Source organism: Dendroctonus ponderosae, unplaced genomic scaffold (genome assembly GCF_020466585.1).
Source record: "Dendroctonus ponderosae isolate FM_Combo_2020 unplaced genomic scaffold, Dpon_F_20191213v2 Dpon_F_20191213_1, whole genome shotgun sequence".
Lineage (NCBI taxonomy): Eukaryota > Metazoa > Arthropoda > Insecta > Coleoptera > Curculionidae > Dendroctonus > Dendroctonus ponderosae.
The window spans coordinates 28,262,029-28,279,977 of NW_026017110.1; the positions used below are offsets into that span (position 1 = coordinate 28,262,029).

The 17,949-nt window shown below is 34.5% G+C and overlaps 1 long non-coding RNA gene across 1 annotated transcript in view; it reads left to right on the forward strand.

Moving 5' to 3' along the window:
* LOC125502540 overlaps positions 1-11,925 on the forward strand; it is a 17,221-nt gene extending 5,296 nt beyond the window's left edge. Inside the window, exons 2-3 of the long non-coding RNA XR_007280307.1 lie at positions 4,879-5,095; positions 11,418-11,925. This is a non-coding gene — a long non-coding RNA (uncharacterized LOC125502540). The remainder of the gene's footprint in view (positions 1-4,878; positions 5,096-11,417) is intronic.
* The last annotated feature ends 6,024 nt before the right edge of the window (positions 11,926-17,949 follow it).

Genomic DNA, 17,949 nt, shown 5'->3' on the forward strand with positions numbered 1-17,949 from the left:
TTTTGATTATTCCGTTTGGTTTGCGCTCGCTTTGATTAGAATTAGTATTTTTTTCTGATTGGAGAGGCTTAACCCTTCTGACCTGTTTTCGTGTAGGAAAATTTGCAAACTTGTGATGCGAAACAATGCGCGAAAATCGCATTTTCCTAAAAACCCCATTCGGAAAAGTCGTTAGTTAAGGGCTAACTAGAAAATTACCATTATCCTTTATCGTAATACCAATTTTGGTGGCTGTGTAACTCTGTACGTGCGTAAAATGAAGATCCATCTATGACCTTTTTGTTAAGCTGATATAAACTGACTCAGAGGGAAATAAATGGCCTTTAAAATAAATCTAAAAAAAGTTTTAAAAAAGTCATCAACATTTTTCCAGCAACGAAACTGAGTTACTGCGCCGGTGCCTTGGGTTGGCGCACCAAACCATTTGCACAGCACTGCTCCAAATCCTAAAAATTCACTGAGTTACCCAGGCTTGCCTTGTGCATCTCCTTAGCTTGCAATTTATTTGTTGTTTTCCTCTTTAGGTAGTTTCTCAAACTACACACTCAATCTGTACCTTACTCCATGCGTATTTTTCCTCTCTCTCATGTTGTGTGCCTTCTCCTTTCTGATCGTTCCTGTGTCTTTTCCACGAAAGAAAAGTTTCCACTATCTTCCTCCATCATTTTACCAAATTTTTGCCCACTTTTAACCACTTTCAAACTTTTGTCTCAGTTCATGTTCCCTCTTCTAGAGAACTACTGAAAATCAACTTTTAATTCAGGAAGCTAAGAATAGTTAGTAGATATTTGTGAACTTTCTACCAAAGATCCTCTTTTCGGTCAGACAGGGACTTGACTGCAATGTCTTCAGATTCCAGTCAAACTTGATCGGAAGTCAATCTTCGAAAAAACCGCGGAAGCAGGAAGCTGTAGATAAATGGTTTCTACATTTAATTGAATATATGTTCCATCCACCCACTCACTTCAAGCCAACCAATCATTTTTTTCTATACCCACGATCTGCGCACCTGCACGCTTCCAGCTATGCTCATTATACTCGTTCCCGATGATTTATAATCGAACTACAGAATGCCTTAATTGATAAACAATGCTGGGGGACGCAATAGAGTTCCTTGCTAGGTGCCAGCTAATGAGTCCCGTTAAATCGTCACCCCACCCTCAAGGCAACCGAAAAAACCATTCAAATTAGCCTAATGAATGCCATTTGCTGGCCGGTAAAAACAACTAACCCTCATTCGAATCGACAGCTCGATTTTGGCCGGACTTTTTAAAGAACCATACCTATAATTAGGGCTTTATCCGTGCCGGCCCGCCATACACTCGAGCCCATAAATTAAATAACATGAATTCGGCCCCTACGGCCCATTAGCCAGGCTGTATCTTCGCACATGTCTTCTGCATGTGTGTTGACACTGAAAACTGCACGCTACACATGCTGCAGACCTCAAACTTTTGGTCCTTCGAACGGGTTTAAATCGCTGAAGAGAGTGCCATTATTCTTAGCTTTCTATTGGAGCATTTTCTTCAATTTTTGCTTTTGCAAAGCGGGAGCTCTTAAACGAATGAACGGAAATTGGAATGGGCATGATAAATGGGGCTCTCAAGCTTGTGCTCTAAATGTAATTAACGAAACCTACATTGTCAATAAGATAAGTATTGAAAATGTATTTTTAAATATTCGGAAAAAATGCGAATAAACTCTCAACCGAGTGTTGACACAGCAATCCAGTCACTCGAAACAATGTATTTCCGTTCAATTGGATGCTTAGGGAAACCTTGGAAATATCAGCAAGACCATTACAAAGGCAGCTTGTTGCAACAAAGAAAATCCCAAATTTTCCTGCAAATTAAGTGTTGTGAAAAACTTGAAAATCACTTTAGAGTGGATAATTGAGCGTTCAAGTAAGCGACTTGAGTGTGCTGAGCGATTTGAAATAAACAACGTACTCACACCGGTTGAATGTGGCGAAAACACGAAAATCGGAACAAATTCCCAGTTGAATTACTCTAAAAGTTTCAATAATCAATAATGTGCGCGGAGAGTTTTAAAAGTGATGCCCAAATTTGTCTTGAACCAGCAATTTCATCTCTCAGTAGTTTCACCTCTAGCAAATGAAAATTAGGCCAGAACACCCTGTATTTTATGGCTCTATGAAATAGACGCTAGATATAAACATGTAAAAGCTGTTCGATTTTTGAACCACCGTGTATGGCATTAGTGACTATTTTAAATTTAAAAAACTAATCCTATCGGGAAAATAAGTGTAGAATTTATTGTTTTGAGGCCAAATTGGGCATCGCTTTAGAAATACTCTGTAAAACCTACCAAACCCATATGCTGAGAATTTACTTTAAATAAAAATTAAAATTAAGAAAGCAGGTCATTTTTTTTCACAGGTTTTCACAAAAAACTGTGTGACTGAGCACAATTTTAAATCAGACTCTTTCGATTGGTTGCAATTTTCGTGTGAAGCGTTTTTGAATAACTTTTGCAATAATAACGATATTTGGCCTGGTTCCTTGGCACACCCTGTATTAGGCCTGGGTAACTCAGTGATTTTTTAGGAGTCGGCGCAGTGTTACGCACATAGTTTGTTGCGCCAACCCAACGCACCGGCGCAGTAACTCAGTTCCGATGCTGTGAAAATGGTGTTGACTTTTTTACTTGTTTTTCGATTTACTTTAAGAACCATTTATTAATAACGTTTTTAAAATTTTAGAATTTTCGAGTTTTAGACAAGAGGCAACTCTTTCTCCTAAATGTTCAAGTTTCTAAAGTTTCACTTAGAAACGCAATATTGAGGTATTTTCCGCCAAAAATGATGAAATAAATTTCGAATCCTTCCTCGCTTTGTAAAAAGTTTTGAAATCCCTTTCCAGCTTCAAATTTGGAACAAAAATCAAATCATTTTCTATCAAAAAACGAACAGAATAAGCGAAAGTTTATAACAGATTATTTAGAAATCTCGGCAGCTGCATACCTTTGAAGACTGTAGCGTTTGTTGAAAAATGTGGTTTTTTGGTTTTGACTGATTTTTTTTGCTTTACTTTCTACTTAAAGCGCTCTATTTTGTAGAGATTCACTCAAAAATACTGACGATCAGAAGGTCTTTTACGCGAAAAATATAAATTCGAAATTCGAGTAGATAAATTTATATCTTTGTAAAAATTATACAAAACTTTTTTCACCATCGAATTCGGGACAAAAACGAAAATAAATTCCTCCCGTTTTTTCCCGCAAGTCAAAAAAGCATTATTTTCTGATGATTTTCTTATTTTTTGACAATAATGTCTTCAGCCAAAAATTACATAATAAATTTTGCTGGAAAATTAGCCTCATTCATTGGCTTTTTTTTTGGAAAGAAGAATTTGGCACAAAAACCAAATAATTTTAACTCATTTTTTTACCGAAAGTAATTAGGATTATCTTGAAAAGTCGACCAGAGAGCAAAAGTTTTCAGAAAAGTATTTAGAAATTTTGCCGCTCTCATCGCTCTGAACATTGTTCCTTTAAATTTTCACGTCATTCCAGTCTTAACAAAGTTTCTATTAAGCAATTCTTTCTACGCAAAAACCGAATTATTTTTTACTTAAAATACTGACATCTTCAGATATTTTCTGTGAAAAATGTTAAGATAAATTTTATTGAAACCCTCGCCACCTTAACCACTTTGCAAAAATTTTTCGAAAACGTTTTGCAGCTTCGAATTATGCACAAAACCCTAATCATTATTTCTGGGTCTTTTTCCAAAAATATTTCCCCGAACTGAAAAAGCGAAAGTTTATAATAATTAATTTGGAAACCTTTCAAAACTGGAGTTTCTTCACTTTTAGGTCAATATTTCTAAGCAACACTGCCTAAACAGAAAAGCCACGTTTTTTCCTAACGTTTTACTGCAAAATACTGGCAAACTGAATCTTATGCCTAAAAATAAAGAGATCAATTTTACAAGGAGACTCGTCGACTTCCTTTGGACTCAGTTCGGTTGCTGAAAAAATCTAGATGACTTTTTTTAGTTGTTTGAACAAAGTAGTAAAACGTTACTCAGAGAAAATATTGATTACCTTTTTGTAGATGCGAAAATTCTAGTCTCGGGTCTCGTAAAGCTTTAATAAATGACTTATAACTCATTAACCGATAAGTTATACCTCGTTAACTCAGAGAGCGGCAACAACTCAATAGCGCAACTCAACACAGTATTGCCTGGGCCTACCATAAACTCTATAAATATTCTCGTTGACTTAAAAGTATTATTCAAAAACCAGTAGGTTTAACTAATCAGTTCAAGCCAAATCTCGAATGTACACTCTGTCTGAATGTTTTTTGGATTACAGAAAGCTCTGTAGAAGAGAACTTAACCTTTAAAATACACAAATGTTTATAGAAAGTGTCTCTAGCTAAACTGAAAAGTGGTAAACCGAGTGCTTTTATCCAGTCAGTGTAAACAATATTCTATTGTAAACCCTTTCTGATTACAGAAAGCTCTATAGAAGAGAACTTAACCTTTAGAGGTTAACTGTCTAGGTAAGCTAAAAATTGGTAAGCCAAGTGCTTTTAGCAAATCAGTTTAAATAATTTCTCAATAAACATTTTGTTGCAAACCCTTTCTGATTAGATAAAGCATTTTCTATAGAGAAAAGAACATAACTTCTTAAAACACAATTGGTTATCAAAATGTGTGCAGTTAAAGCACGTAACCTTTAAACAACACAAGTTTTTATGAAAATTGTCAAAATTGTGCATACGTGGTATATTTCAGAGCCTTTTTTAATACTCCCAGACCAATTTGCCTTGTTTTGGCGAAAAATTCCAGTTAAAAAAAACAAATAATATAAAGTAATAAAATGAACTGGTGATTTTTTTAATTTATTCCAGTCAGGCAGGCACTTGAAGAATAAGACCTCTCAGTCCCAGCCATTGAAGATCCGAAATTCCGAATGTCTGCACCTACTCGAAAGATAACCTATCATCCGAATTCTCTTAAATACATACTCGACGTTCCACTTTCAAGAGAATCGCCCTATTACTATTAAAACAGGGATATTATAGTAGCGGAGTGGGCGACAAGGATGCCGAAACGCCGCCGATGCAGGTAAGACGGAGATAAAATCTGTTCATCTTATCGCCCTAATGTAAAGTGTCGCTCTTTGTCCAAAGTAAATGGGCGGCTACAAGGTCTGCATTGGCTTAGTTCTTCGGTTTAATTCTGACGGCTGCTCGTCGAGTCCACGTTGACTCCACACAGGCCAGGAGTTTACGGATTTTTCAAAATTCAATTATTTTCTTATTAATTATTTTCATTTCAAAGTTTCCCAGTTGTTGCATTAAAATATACATCAAGCCCATTTGTCGGTCTTTTTATGTATATTTGGTTCAAAATCAGTACAAAACAGCCCGGTTTTTTTCACTGAGTACTGGAAAAGACTGATCCGACAAAACAGCAATCAGAACTTCAAATTTTCACTTTAAACATTCTGAAGATCTACCGAAATCCAACTTTTGCAACGCAAAATTCACACTATTTAATGCTCGAAACTGGCGAGTTCGTTGCTTTGAACTCAAAAAAGCCTTATTAGAACATAGAACATTAGAACTCAGTTTTTGGTTGACAACCTTATGATCAAGGCCTTAATTTGAACTCTTGAACTTGAGGTTCTTAAGTCCATTTTGAGGTCCCTAACAAATGGGCGAGTCGGAAACAGAATTTTTTTCTGAACTCCAAACCAACCAATGCTGCCAACACCAAGTTTCCGTTTGAAACTCGACCGTTTCACTTTTGAAGATTACTCAGCTTTGGACTCAAAATTTATCGTTCAATGGATAAGTTGAAATTTCAAGTTTTAAGGTCCATAAATCCATTGTTAAATCCCTAAGAAAGATGTGATTTGGAAGCGGAAGTTTTTTTATATTTAACATAAAACTACAGTTGGCAACATGAAGATTCCTTAACTTTGATTTGCACAATTAAGAATTTGACATGAAATTCGCATTTTTCCTTGAAAATTTGCACTTTAAACCAGAAATTTCAACTGGTTTTAAATTTCCATTAACAAATCGATATTCGCTTCTCGTACCGAAGACGAAGATTTCTTTTAATTCTTCGGATAGTAAATGGAGACTTTGGAAGGAAAATACCACTTTGGGCAGGGAATTTCGACTTTAAGTTCACAAGATTGTTTTTAGAGTTTTAGAATTTTAGAGAGGAAACTCTTAATCAAAACTCGCGAAACTTGATTTAAACTCGCAAATTTAACCCAGCTTTGACCTAATTATGTATTCGAAACACAAAACACGCCAGTTTAAAGAAACTTAACTTAAAACATGCAATTTTTACCTCGAACTCAAAAGATTCGTCCCGGATTATGAAACTTGTGCTTTAAACTCGAAGGTTCGATTGAACTTGATTGATCTGAACTCACAAGTTCAGCTGTAACCTTTAGATTTCCACTTAGAAAAAGGTTTACATTTTTGGTCTTTTCAAAGAAATATTCAAGTTTATATGAGAAAATTCCATAAACTGGAAATTCTAGCCTTGTTTTAGAATTTAAATTTTCATTTGAAAACTCATTGAGTTATGAAGATGTCAGTTTTGAACTCAAACGGTTTCCATCTACTTCAAATTCTAAATAGATTTAACTGAAAATATCGACTTGATTCACATTTTGAATTGAAAATTTGAACCTAAAGCCCGGAATTTCCACTTATAATTCGACATTCTCGTTACGATAACAATGGAAACTCTAGCTGGGAACTTTTTGATCCGAAACATTGGATTTTGAGCGCAGCATCTTAGCAAGCTACAATTTCGTCTTAAAACTGTTCAAGATTCTACTTACAATACAAAAATTGAACTTCAGTTTGAAAAATCATCGCTTATTAGGAGATTGAAATGATGTAGGAAAGAGAAGGTTAGAACTCACATTCATAAGAGTCAAATTGGCCCAATTCATGCCTTTCATCGGTGAATGTGTAGACTCTGAATTTGAATTTCAAAATGTTTACTTTTTTTACTCTCAGCTTTATAAATTGCGGAGATTGAGCACGAAGTTTGGACCCTCAATTGTCACGAATTTGCATTTTTTACTCAAGAAGTCAACTTCAAGTATTCTGAATTTAATTGTTCATTAAGCTGGCAGACAAAGCAAAACGCGTATTTCTGGATCGGAATGCAATAAAATGAAAAATGGTTCACTTTGGAACTGTAAAATTGATATTCAACTCAAAAGATTCCACTGTAAATATTTCTTATTTTGAAGTATTCTCGAGCATTTCATACATAATGTTAGAAACTAATTTTCTTTATTGTCGATAAGGTTTGGGAAATAAAATCGCAGTTTTCATTTTGAATTGAACATTTTAACTGAAAACACGCATTTTTACCTCAAACTCAAAACATTTTTCCCAGATTATGAAACTTCTGCTTCAAGCTCGAAGATTGAATTGAACATGGTTGGACTGAACTCACAGGTTCATCTGCACTTTTCGTATTTCCACTTAGAGGAAGTTGCATTTTTTGGTATTTTAAAGGAAACTTTCAAGTTTGAAATTATGAAAATTGCTTAAACTTGAAGTGCTGGCTTGAAGTCCATTTTCCACTGGAAATTATTGCTTTCTTTGAAAACTTTTGTAAAAACCTTTTCCCCCAGCATTTGTCGACACCAAATTCTCATTTTAAATTTCCCTCCCTGTGAGTTTTCTTGAATTTGCATTTTTTTGCAAAATTCAACTTTAAAGGTTCTCACCTTAAATGTCCGTTACGTTAGTATACAAAAACTTCTGTTTTAGGTACGAGACTCGAATTTCACTTGGTTCACTTTTGGAAAATCGATTTTGAACTCAATTTTCTTCAAAAACTTTGAAACTTTGAAACCCAAAATTGGAAACCGTCAGTGGGAACCAAAAGATAATCCTTTGCGTGGATTGCTTGAAACTGATCAGTTTTTCGGTCGTTGCTAGCAAAACTGCCTTCCTCATCTTCATTTTCACTTTTATCCTCATACGTGTTGCGTACTCAGTCCAACTTGGACTCGACTCGAGTTGGAATTTAAAAAAATCGAAATTTCCATTCAAAACGTGCCAGTTTTATTGCAATTGTCGCCAGTTGGTTGAAACTAGTGCCATAGAAGCAAATCACCTGGAGTAGAAAATCTGCACTTTATGCATGAAAAATTTGAATTTGCACCTAAAACCTTCAAGTTCACACTCTCAAAGCATCCAACACAATTGTTCAGTGAATGAACGTTGCTATTAGTGAAAGAAAGCAATCCAAACACCGTAAGCGTAAATGGAGCGAGTTGAACGCACCATTAGCTCTTTATTGATGTTGTTTTAATGTGGTTGCGCCGGCTGGATGCGGTCCTGGCCTTTACACAACTTTAATCCTTCTCACTTTACGCTTTCTGGGGGCCCCTAATGCCGTTTCGGTTTATAAAGGACCCAAACAAAAAGGGCCCGCTTCGACGGCGGATACGAGGGAAAAGAGACAGAGAAGTAATCTTAAGGAACTGGAATTTGCAGTACGATTTTCATCTTTTCGGAACGCTTCGAGCATGTACTTATCGTCAGGACGACGAAGGGCCGGTCTTTGGGGATTTGTCTGATTATTTATAAATACTTTTTCTTCCCTCGTTGCGGTAAAGTGGCGCCTGGGAGGTCTGGATGACCGTTTTTCAATAAGCCACTTGGGCTCAAGTCGAGCGACTAAATCGTCTTGGATGTGTTGAATCGAATCAGCCACGCAAATTCAGTCCAATAAAGTAAAAATTATTTTCTCAGTTTAAAACTGGACAAGCTCTAATAAACTGAAACGATTTGTATACAGATCCGGATTGTTTTGAATCGTAAAACCGCTGTAAAGTCTCAATAAACGGTAGCGGGAACAGCTGATGTAAACCGCCCACGCCGGAAGAACTCGTTCAATTAACGGCGGCAAACAAACGTTCGCCTGCGGGCTTAAAACAAACGAAAATCCTGGAAAAACATCAGAGTGTTCAGTTTTCAGTTGGTTTTAGCTGCGTTTACATCGGGCTTTTCAGCACAAAGCAAACTAAACAATCGAGGAATTTGTAGATACTTTTACGCGACATGCTGTGCTTGTTAGCTAAATAATCCTATGAAGGCTTTATTTAAAAAAATCCCCAGGAACATTCTTTAAGTGTTATTAATTTCTCGCTTCTTGTTTTTAATAGAGGGCCCCTGGGCGAATTAACGGTGCAACCTTTACGTATCTGGCAACTTTCTCCCATTTTTGATGCAACGAGAAAATTTAAGCTGCCAGTCGAGAAGGTGGCGAGTGAGCAGGCTATCTTCCAAAAGTGCAAAATTGGAAAATATGCACCGTCGCTTGATGGGTCGCCTTGTAAGGAAAAGTTGGGTTGGCGAGTTCTGAAAATTGCACTCAATTTGCAATATTGTCGGATTTCTCAGAAATTTAAAACAGAAACGCAGTTGAGCTTTTTTCAAGAATTCACCAGAAACAGACTAGAGTTTAAAGAAATATGGGTGGTAACGCCTCTTGTAGCCTCTTGTAGAGACAGCTTGGGTTTAAGCAGTGGGCAACTTGGGCAAGTTACAAAAATTTTATTCAATTCCCTTTTTTCATGACTCCCGTATTGAAAGCAGGGGCTAAAATCGATACGAGCTCAGTGGACACGGTATTTTCAAAATTTCAAAATTTCAAACTAAAAAATCTCTGAAGCTTGAAAATTGTTTTTTAATTCATTTAATAGAGAAAATGTGGATCTGTGGGCTCTAAAAACATTCACGCAATGAATAGCAATTTGCTCGGATTTTTGATGGCTTGAATAGCGAAGTTGTAAATTGGTTAGAGCGCACTGGACACTTTCTTTTCAATAATTTCTAAGAAGCAATCTGGAGCACCCAGAAAAATTGCAATAGAGTAAACCTATCTATAAAAAGTGAATACATTTCCTTTAACTAGGATTTTTATTTTCGATGTGTCCCGTATTGAAAGCTGAACCTAAATTGGCAAGCGTCCAATGAGCACAGTGTTTGAAAAAATTCCAAGTTCCAAAAAAGTGAAAACTACAGTGTTGATTTTATTAGTTCATTTATTAAAGTTACTCGTTTTTCTGAACTCTGTAAAGTGCACTCAATTTTGAGTTAGTCAGAATTTTTGACGGATTAAAAACCGGAGCTGTAAGTTGAGCAGAGCTCAGTCGACACTCTCTCTGCAAAAATGGATAAGAAGAAAACTAGAGAATAAAAAAATATAAGAGTTAATGCACTGAATAGACAAACCGAAAAAGGATTGAAAAATTATTTTTCCATGTTTCGCTCATTGAGCTGAAAGCAGAGCATCTAAAATCGACACGAACGAATGGACACGGTATTTTCAAAAATTCCAAAATAGAAGACTATTTAGTCTTGAAAATTTCTTTGAACTCTAAAAAATTCACCCAGTTTCCAATTTGCCAGGAATATTGACGGATTGAAAACCGACGCTGTAGTAGTAAACCCCCGCAAAGTAGGGAATTAACAATTTGCATTTTACTCGAATTTTTGAAGAAGCTAAAATAGGCAAAAGTCCAATTGACACGCTATTTAAAAAAATTCGAAACTCGAAAACTTAAAAAGCCAAATTCTTATTTCTAAGTTCATTCGAGAGAAAATACTTGCGCCTGTAACCTATGAAAAGGTTTTGTGCTCAATTTGCATTTTCTCGGATTTTTGAGGGATTGAAAACCGAAGGTGAAAATTGGCTACAGTACAGTGGACACATTATTTTCAAAAATTCCTCAGAAATACACTAGCCAAAAATACACAAAATATAGACTTTTGTGCATTTAATACAAAAAACGTGACTTTACTTATCGTAAAAAATTCAATCAAATTACAAATTGGCTTTCGATGTTTTTCGTATTGAGACAGAAACCAAAATCGGCAAAAGTCTCAATAGACACGCTATTTAAAAAAATCCAAAACTCGAAAACTACAAAAGCCAAATTCTTGTATCTCAGTTAATTCGATACAAAATACTTATGCCTGAAACCTATAAAAAGGTTTTATGCTCAATTTGCATTTTTCTCGGACTTTTGAGGGATTAAAAACCGAAGGTGAAAATTGGCTACAGCGCAGTCGATACTTTCTTTTCAAAAATTCATGGGAAACAAACTAAGGAAATAATAAATATAGACTGTTGCGCATTTAAAACAAAAATCTTGACTTTACTGATCGTCAAAAACTCACTCACATCACAAATCGGTTTTTGACGTTTTTCGTATTGAAAACAGAAGCTAAAATCGGCAAAAGTCCAATGGGCAAGCTATTAAAAAAAATCCGTAACTCGAAAAATACAAATGCCAAATTCTTGTTTCTTAGTTCATTCCATGGAAAATACGTGTGCCTGTCTGTAGCCCATAAAAATGTTCTCACTCAATTTTCTTTTTTTTCAGATTTGTGAGGGATTGGAAACTGAAGGTGAAAATTGGCTAAAGCGCAGTCAACACAGCAACACAGCAAAAATTCCTCAGAAATACACTAAGGAAACAAGAAATATAGACCTTTGCGCGTTTAATACAAAAAACTTGACTTTATTAATTGAAAAATTCTCTCAAATCACAAATTGGATTTCGATGTTTTTGGTATTGAAACAGAAGCGAAAATCGTCAAAAGTCCGGTAGACACGCTATTTAAAAAAATCCGAAACTCGAAATCAGCAAAAGCTAATCACTTGTATCTTAGTTCATTCGATAGAAAATACTTGTGGCTGTAAGAAGGTTCCCGCTCAATTTTAATTTTTCTAGGATTTTTGAGGGTTTGAAAACCGAAGCTGGAAATTCACCACAGCACAGTCGACACTCTCTTTTTAAAAAAATCCTAAGAACTAAACTAGGAAACGAATAAATGCATACTTTAATGAATTTTTTAGGAAAAGTTTGGGTTTATAAAAGCTGAAAATATGTCTGCTCTTTTTTTATATTTCCCGTATTAAAACAGAATCAATCCAGAGTCCAATGAACACAACACTCCAAAAATGTTAAACTAGAGTCTCATATGAGATACGGATTTGCTTTCTGTCTAAACGCTGAAAATTTCAGCCAATTGGCAATTTTTTTCTGGGTTTTGACCGGTGGAAAACCGGAGCGGTAAATTAGTTAGAGCATAGACTTTTTCTTAGAAAATTTTTGAGAACTTAACTAGGTGATGCCGAAAGTTAGGCTTTCGCGTATTTAATAGCGAAACTATGAGTTCGGCTATATGTATGCTGCCGATACTATGAGTATCATATGGATTTTATTTTTTGTTAGTTGACTACAGAAAGCCTGGCTGTAGAAACTTAAAAAAATCCAGTCAATTTGTGATTTTCCTAGATTTTAACGGGTGGAAAACGGGAGCGGTAAATTGGTTAGAGCGTAGTTAAGACTTTTTCTTCAAAAAATTCCTCCGGACTGAACCAGGCTATAAAGAAATTTAAATTTTTGTGTATTTTTTAATCAAAGTATGGGTTTATAAATGCAAAAAATTTAACTGCACTTCTATGTTGATTTTCGATGGTTCCCGTATTGAAAGCAGAAGTTTCAATCGGCAAGAGTCGAATGAACAAATATTTTTAAAAGATCGAAACTGGACTATCCTAAGAGCTACGGATTTGTTTTTCTATTAGTCCAATAGAGAAAACCTGGCTGTAGAAACTCTAAAAATTCACTCAATTTGTGATTTTTTCTAGATTTTGACGGGTGGAAAACTGGAGCGGTAAATTGGTTAGAGCGTAGTCAAGACTTTTTCTTCAAAAATTCCTCCGGGCTAAACTAGGCGGTAAAGAAATTTAAATTTTCGTGTGTTTGTTAGGCAAAGTATGGGTTTATAAATGCAAAAAATTTTACTGCACTTATATTTTGGGTTTCGATGGTTCCCGTATTGCATGAACACAATATTTTTAAAAGATCGAAACTGGACTATCCCAAGAGCCATGGATTTGTTTTTCTGCTAGCCCAATAGAGAAAGCCTGGCTGTAGAAACATTAAAAAATTTACTCAATTTGCAATTTTTCCTGAATTTTTACGGGTGGAAAACCGGAGTGGAAAACCGGCGCTGCCGAGACTTTTTTTCAAAAATTCGTAAAAGGTAAAGTAGATAATTAAGAAACATTAATTGGCATGACCTGAATTTTACGTATTGTTAGCCGGAGCTTAATACTAGAGGAAGGCACAATAGATAGGTACGTGATTTTTTTTTAATTCCTTGAAACCGCCACACAGTGCAGTATTTGATACTAATTGCTGATCAAACTTGTGAACTAATTATTTATCTCCTAAATTCGTCTGAAAGTAAAAGAGAAAAACGCAATATTTTATTATTTAATATTTTAAACCATAAGCAGAAATCTACACATACAGTGTGTTGCAAAACTCCTCAACATATGGACAAATGGGAAACTTCTTCATTAGATATTAATTTTTCAATAAAAAAAAATCTTCAGTTTGAGCTTTTAACACCAAGTGAGCACAGTATAAATAATCTGGAATAAACAGGCTTGAAGACTTTAATTTATCGAGATATAAAATCAAGCTGTTAAAACTTTAAAATTATACCCAGATGCCAAATTTTAACAAAATAGCTTGAATTTTTCAAAATTTACCATTTTTCGTTCTTCTTCTTTAAACAGGACGCCACTTTTAATCTACTTTAAAAAAGTTGCACTATCAGCTAAATTGTCAACGCAGAGTTCGATTTTTGATCAGTTTGATCAATAACCCAATGGAAGACGCTGGAAATGTACTAGATCTCAATAAACACGTTAATTAAAAAAAAAGTGTAGTATAAAATCTAGATCCACTGGAACATCGACAGAGAAAACATTCTTCTATTAACCCTCAAAATGCTGACTGCTCATTGGATAAGAATGGTAATTGAGATCCAAGAAAAGTTAAAATAATGAAAACAGTAAAAATTTATTCATGAAGGAACCCAAGAAAATAATGTGGTTTACAATGTTATAATTTTGCGGAAACAGCAGTTAAGCGAACAAATAACATGTAATTAAATGGTACAACTATAAGAGATCAGCAGTTGGGGAATTTCCGGTATTTGAAAATCTATCTGTTGTCTTTTTCTGAATCCCACAATTTTGTTTTATTTATTGGACGTTAAACATCCTTTTCCAAGTGGCTGATTTTTCAAAATTGGAACACACTTGACATCATAATCTCGCTATGTCTAGGCGCACTGAATAGACCAATTCAGTTTACATGCGTTGGAATTAGTTGACTATTCGATAATCGCTTTATTGTCGAAACGGAACGAACAGTGAATTAGTTTCTATTAAATTGAATAGTTGTGTGGATCCGGTCTAATCCCACTAAATGTTCAAGCTTTATCAGCAAAAATGAGACGAATTTTTTTTTTTTTGCGTTTTTAGTAGACAAACTACACTTTAATGCAGCCATTTATAAATATGAATCCGATTATCGCCGTTGGTTTTTAATACATAAATAAATTCTACAATATATTGTTTGAGGATTTTTCAGATTTGTTTTATAATCCTGGCCATTTTCTAGTTTCCATCCTCTTGACGTTCGAAGTTGAAAATATACTCACATTGTAGATGATTCTTTTACTAACAATTTTTTTTGTGTGGGAAATGTGGTTCTCCGCCACTTTGCACTCATTCAAATTATAATCTTCTGCACACTGAGTGTGACAAAAATGTCGCAAGAACAATAATTTCCAAGTTTTTCTGGAAACTTGAAGTATTAATCAATATCGCAATAAATACTTTGATTAAATGGGATTATTCAGTTTGTTATTGCGCTTAGTAATTCCAATTTATCATTGCCCCATGTATGGGTATTGTAAATCTAGCGACAATCAGTAGGTATTTGAAGTAGGTGCTTTCAAGATCTACTACGCGCTTAAGTTGGTGCGAAGGATTAGCAGCAAATATATATATTTTATATTTTTTCAGTGGCCAAATAAAATTCCCACTTTGATTGCACAATTTCATTTATGACGCACATCAATTTGCTTATAGTAAAGACTACACGCCCTTCGCTCATCTAGAATATAGAATATCCCCTTAAAGTTTAGTAGATTAAAATTGAACCACTCTGTATACGTCTAACACGTGACCACAAGGAAAGCTTGATGCATATTATATTTATTATACATACATTTCAGCTTCAAGTTTTGAAGAGCGCCATTTAAAAGCTAACCACAAATGCGCTCTAACTATGACGTTTGTCAACGAGTATCTGTGTGTTTTTGATTGGGTTCGTTTAGGTTCGTTTTGGTTGTCATTATGAACACGAAAGTTTCATTACATTATAAAAATTGTCTACTTAGTTTCTTCGCAAAATGTACAGTTTGGATCAGTGTGGTTTTCTTTGGGTTCTTTTAGCTTTGTTTGGGTTAGTTTGGCTACCTTTGGGTTCTGTTGAGATTGTTTGGACATGTTTGGATCAATTTGGGTTTCTTTGGGTTCGCTTGAATTAGTTTGGGCTAGTTTGGGTTAGTAGATTTTTTTTCAAGTGAATGTCGAATTGAAAAATGTTTTTTTTCGAAAACACAACGGTTTTAATTTTATTTTCGTTTAATCAAAAACATTTAACCAGAAAAAAATAAAATAGCTTTTTTCATTCTAACTCAATGAAGAAATTGAAAATCATTGTATTTACAGAGAAACCATTGGCGGGCGGTTTTTTTTATGGAAAGTATCAAATGTTACATATTGCAGTAATTTTCCTTTGCAAAGCAGAGGTTTTTTACTTTTTCGGAGAAAATTGTGTGCATTTAAACAAAAAACCCAATAGAGCTTTTTTGTTCCCAACTAAATGGAGAATTGAGACGGTTTTATTTGCCGAAAAACCACTGGCGTGCAGTAGGTAATTTGGAAATTATCGATTGATAAATATTGGGCTCATTTTCTGGGTCAATGGAACGGTTTTGATTTTTTAAATCAAAAACTGTGCATTTAAGCAAAAAAATTAAAAATAGCTTTTTAGTTCCCAACTGAATGTTGAATTTAAAAAGGATTGTTATTCGCACAAAATATACTGGCAAGCTGTGATTTTTTCTTGAAGCTCTAAAATGCCAAATATTGTAGTAATTTTATTGGACCATGCAACGATTTTGATTTTTTGAATCAAAAACTGTGCGTCTTATCGGGAAAACTCAAAAGACATTTTGTCTTCTCAACTGAATGCGGAATTTAAAAATTATTTTTATTTACAAAATAACCTTTGGCGTGCACCGTTTTGTTTCTTTGAAAGATACCAAATGGTAAATATCGTAGTAGTTTTCACGGACAATAAACCGCTATAATTTTTTTAACAATAACTGTGTGAATTTTGGCTGAAAAACTCAACCGAGATTTTTGTTCTCAACTGAATGTGGATTTTGAAAAGAGTTTTTATTTGCTGAAGCGACACTGGCGTACTCTGCATATTTTCCCGTAAATTATCGAATGGTTAATATTGCGATTATTTTCGCAGTCAATGGAACGGTTTTAATTTTTTTATCAAAAACTGTGCATCTAAGCAAAAAAGTTTGAAAGAGCTATTTTATTCCCAACTACCTTTAGAATCCAAAAATAATTTTTATTTTCGGAACGCCCATGGGAGTGTACTTTTTTTCTAAGATTTATGACACTGGACAATACAACGGTTTCAATTTTTTTCGTCCAAACTAAATGTCGAATTTAAAAAGAATTTTTATTTGCTGAAATACATGGGCGTGCTCTATTTTTTTGGACATTTTCGAATCTTTAATATTCCGATAATTTCCTCATTCAATACAATTGTTTTTATTTTTTACTCTCAAACCGTGCATTTTAGCGAAAAAAACTGGAAACAGCATTTTTTTGCGAACTGCATGTAGAATAAAAATATAATTTTTATTTGCCAAAAAGATACTAGCGCGCTCTGTTTTCTTTTCTTGAAAGTTCCTTTACATTCGGAAACCAACATATGTTTTATTTTAATTGCAAAATGTACAGTTTTCGGTAAAAGCTTCAGGATTATTTATTTGCTAAATTCCCTCTGAGTCAGTTTATATCAGATGAACAAAAAGGTCATAGAGGGATCTTCATTTTACGCACTTATAGAGTCACACAGCCACCAAAATTGGTATTACGATAAAGGATAATGGTAATTTTCTAGATAGCCCTTAACTAGAGACTTTTGCGAATTGGGTATTTAGGAAAATGCGGTTTTCGTGCATTGTTTGATTATTGAAGTTTGCAAATGTTCCTACACGAAAACACGCCAGAAGTGTTAAGCACCTCCAATCAAAAAAAAAAAATTGTAATCAAATCGAACGCAAACCAAACACAATAACCAAAACTAACCCAAATACCTACAAAATGTGTGAATGTAAAATTAGAAAGGCACATCAGTGACTAAAAGTGGTTTTACTTAGAGGATAATGAAACAAATATAAAAAATACAAGTCTAGAAACCATTAATTGTCGAACTTAAATAAGCCTGGGTAACTCAGTGCTGCGCAAAAGGCTTGGTGCCCCAACCCAACGCACCGGCGCAGTAACTCAGTTCCGTTGCTGGAAAAATGTTGATGACTTTTTTTTAACTTTTTTTAGATTTATTTTAAATATTAATAATATTTTTACACTGTCTTCAAATTTCAGAATTTTTCAGTTTTAGTTAGCCAAGTTACTCTTTCTTCTAAAGTTTCACTTAAAAATGCTGACAATCTTAAGGTATCTTCCGCGAAAAATTATGAAATAAATTTCGAATCCTTTGTAGCTTTGTAAAAAGTTTTGAAATCTCTTTCCATCGTCGAATTATGAACAAAAATCAAATCATTCTATAAAAAAAATGAACAGAATAAGCGAAAGTTTATAACAGATTATTTCTTTTTATAAAATCTCGTCATCTCCATTCTTCTGAAGACTGTAATTTGTTAAAAAAATGTGGTTTTTTAGTTTTGACTGAATTTTTTTCGCTTTACTTTCTACTCAAAAACTCTCTA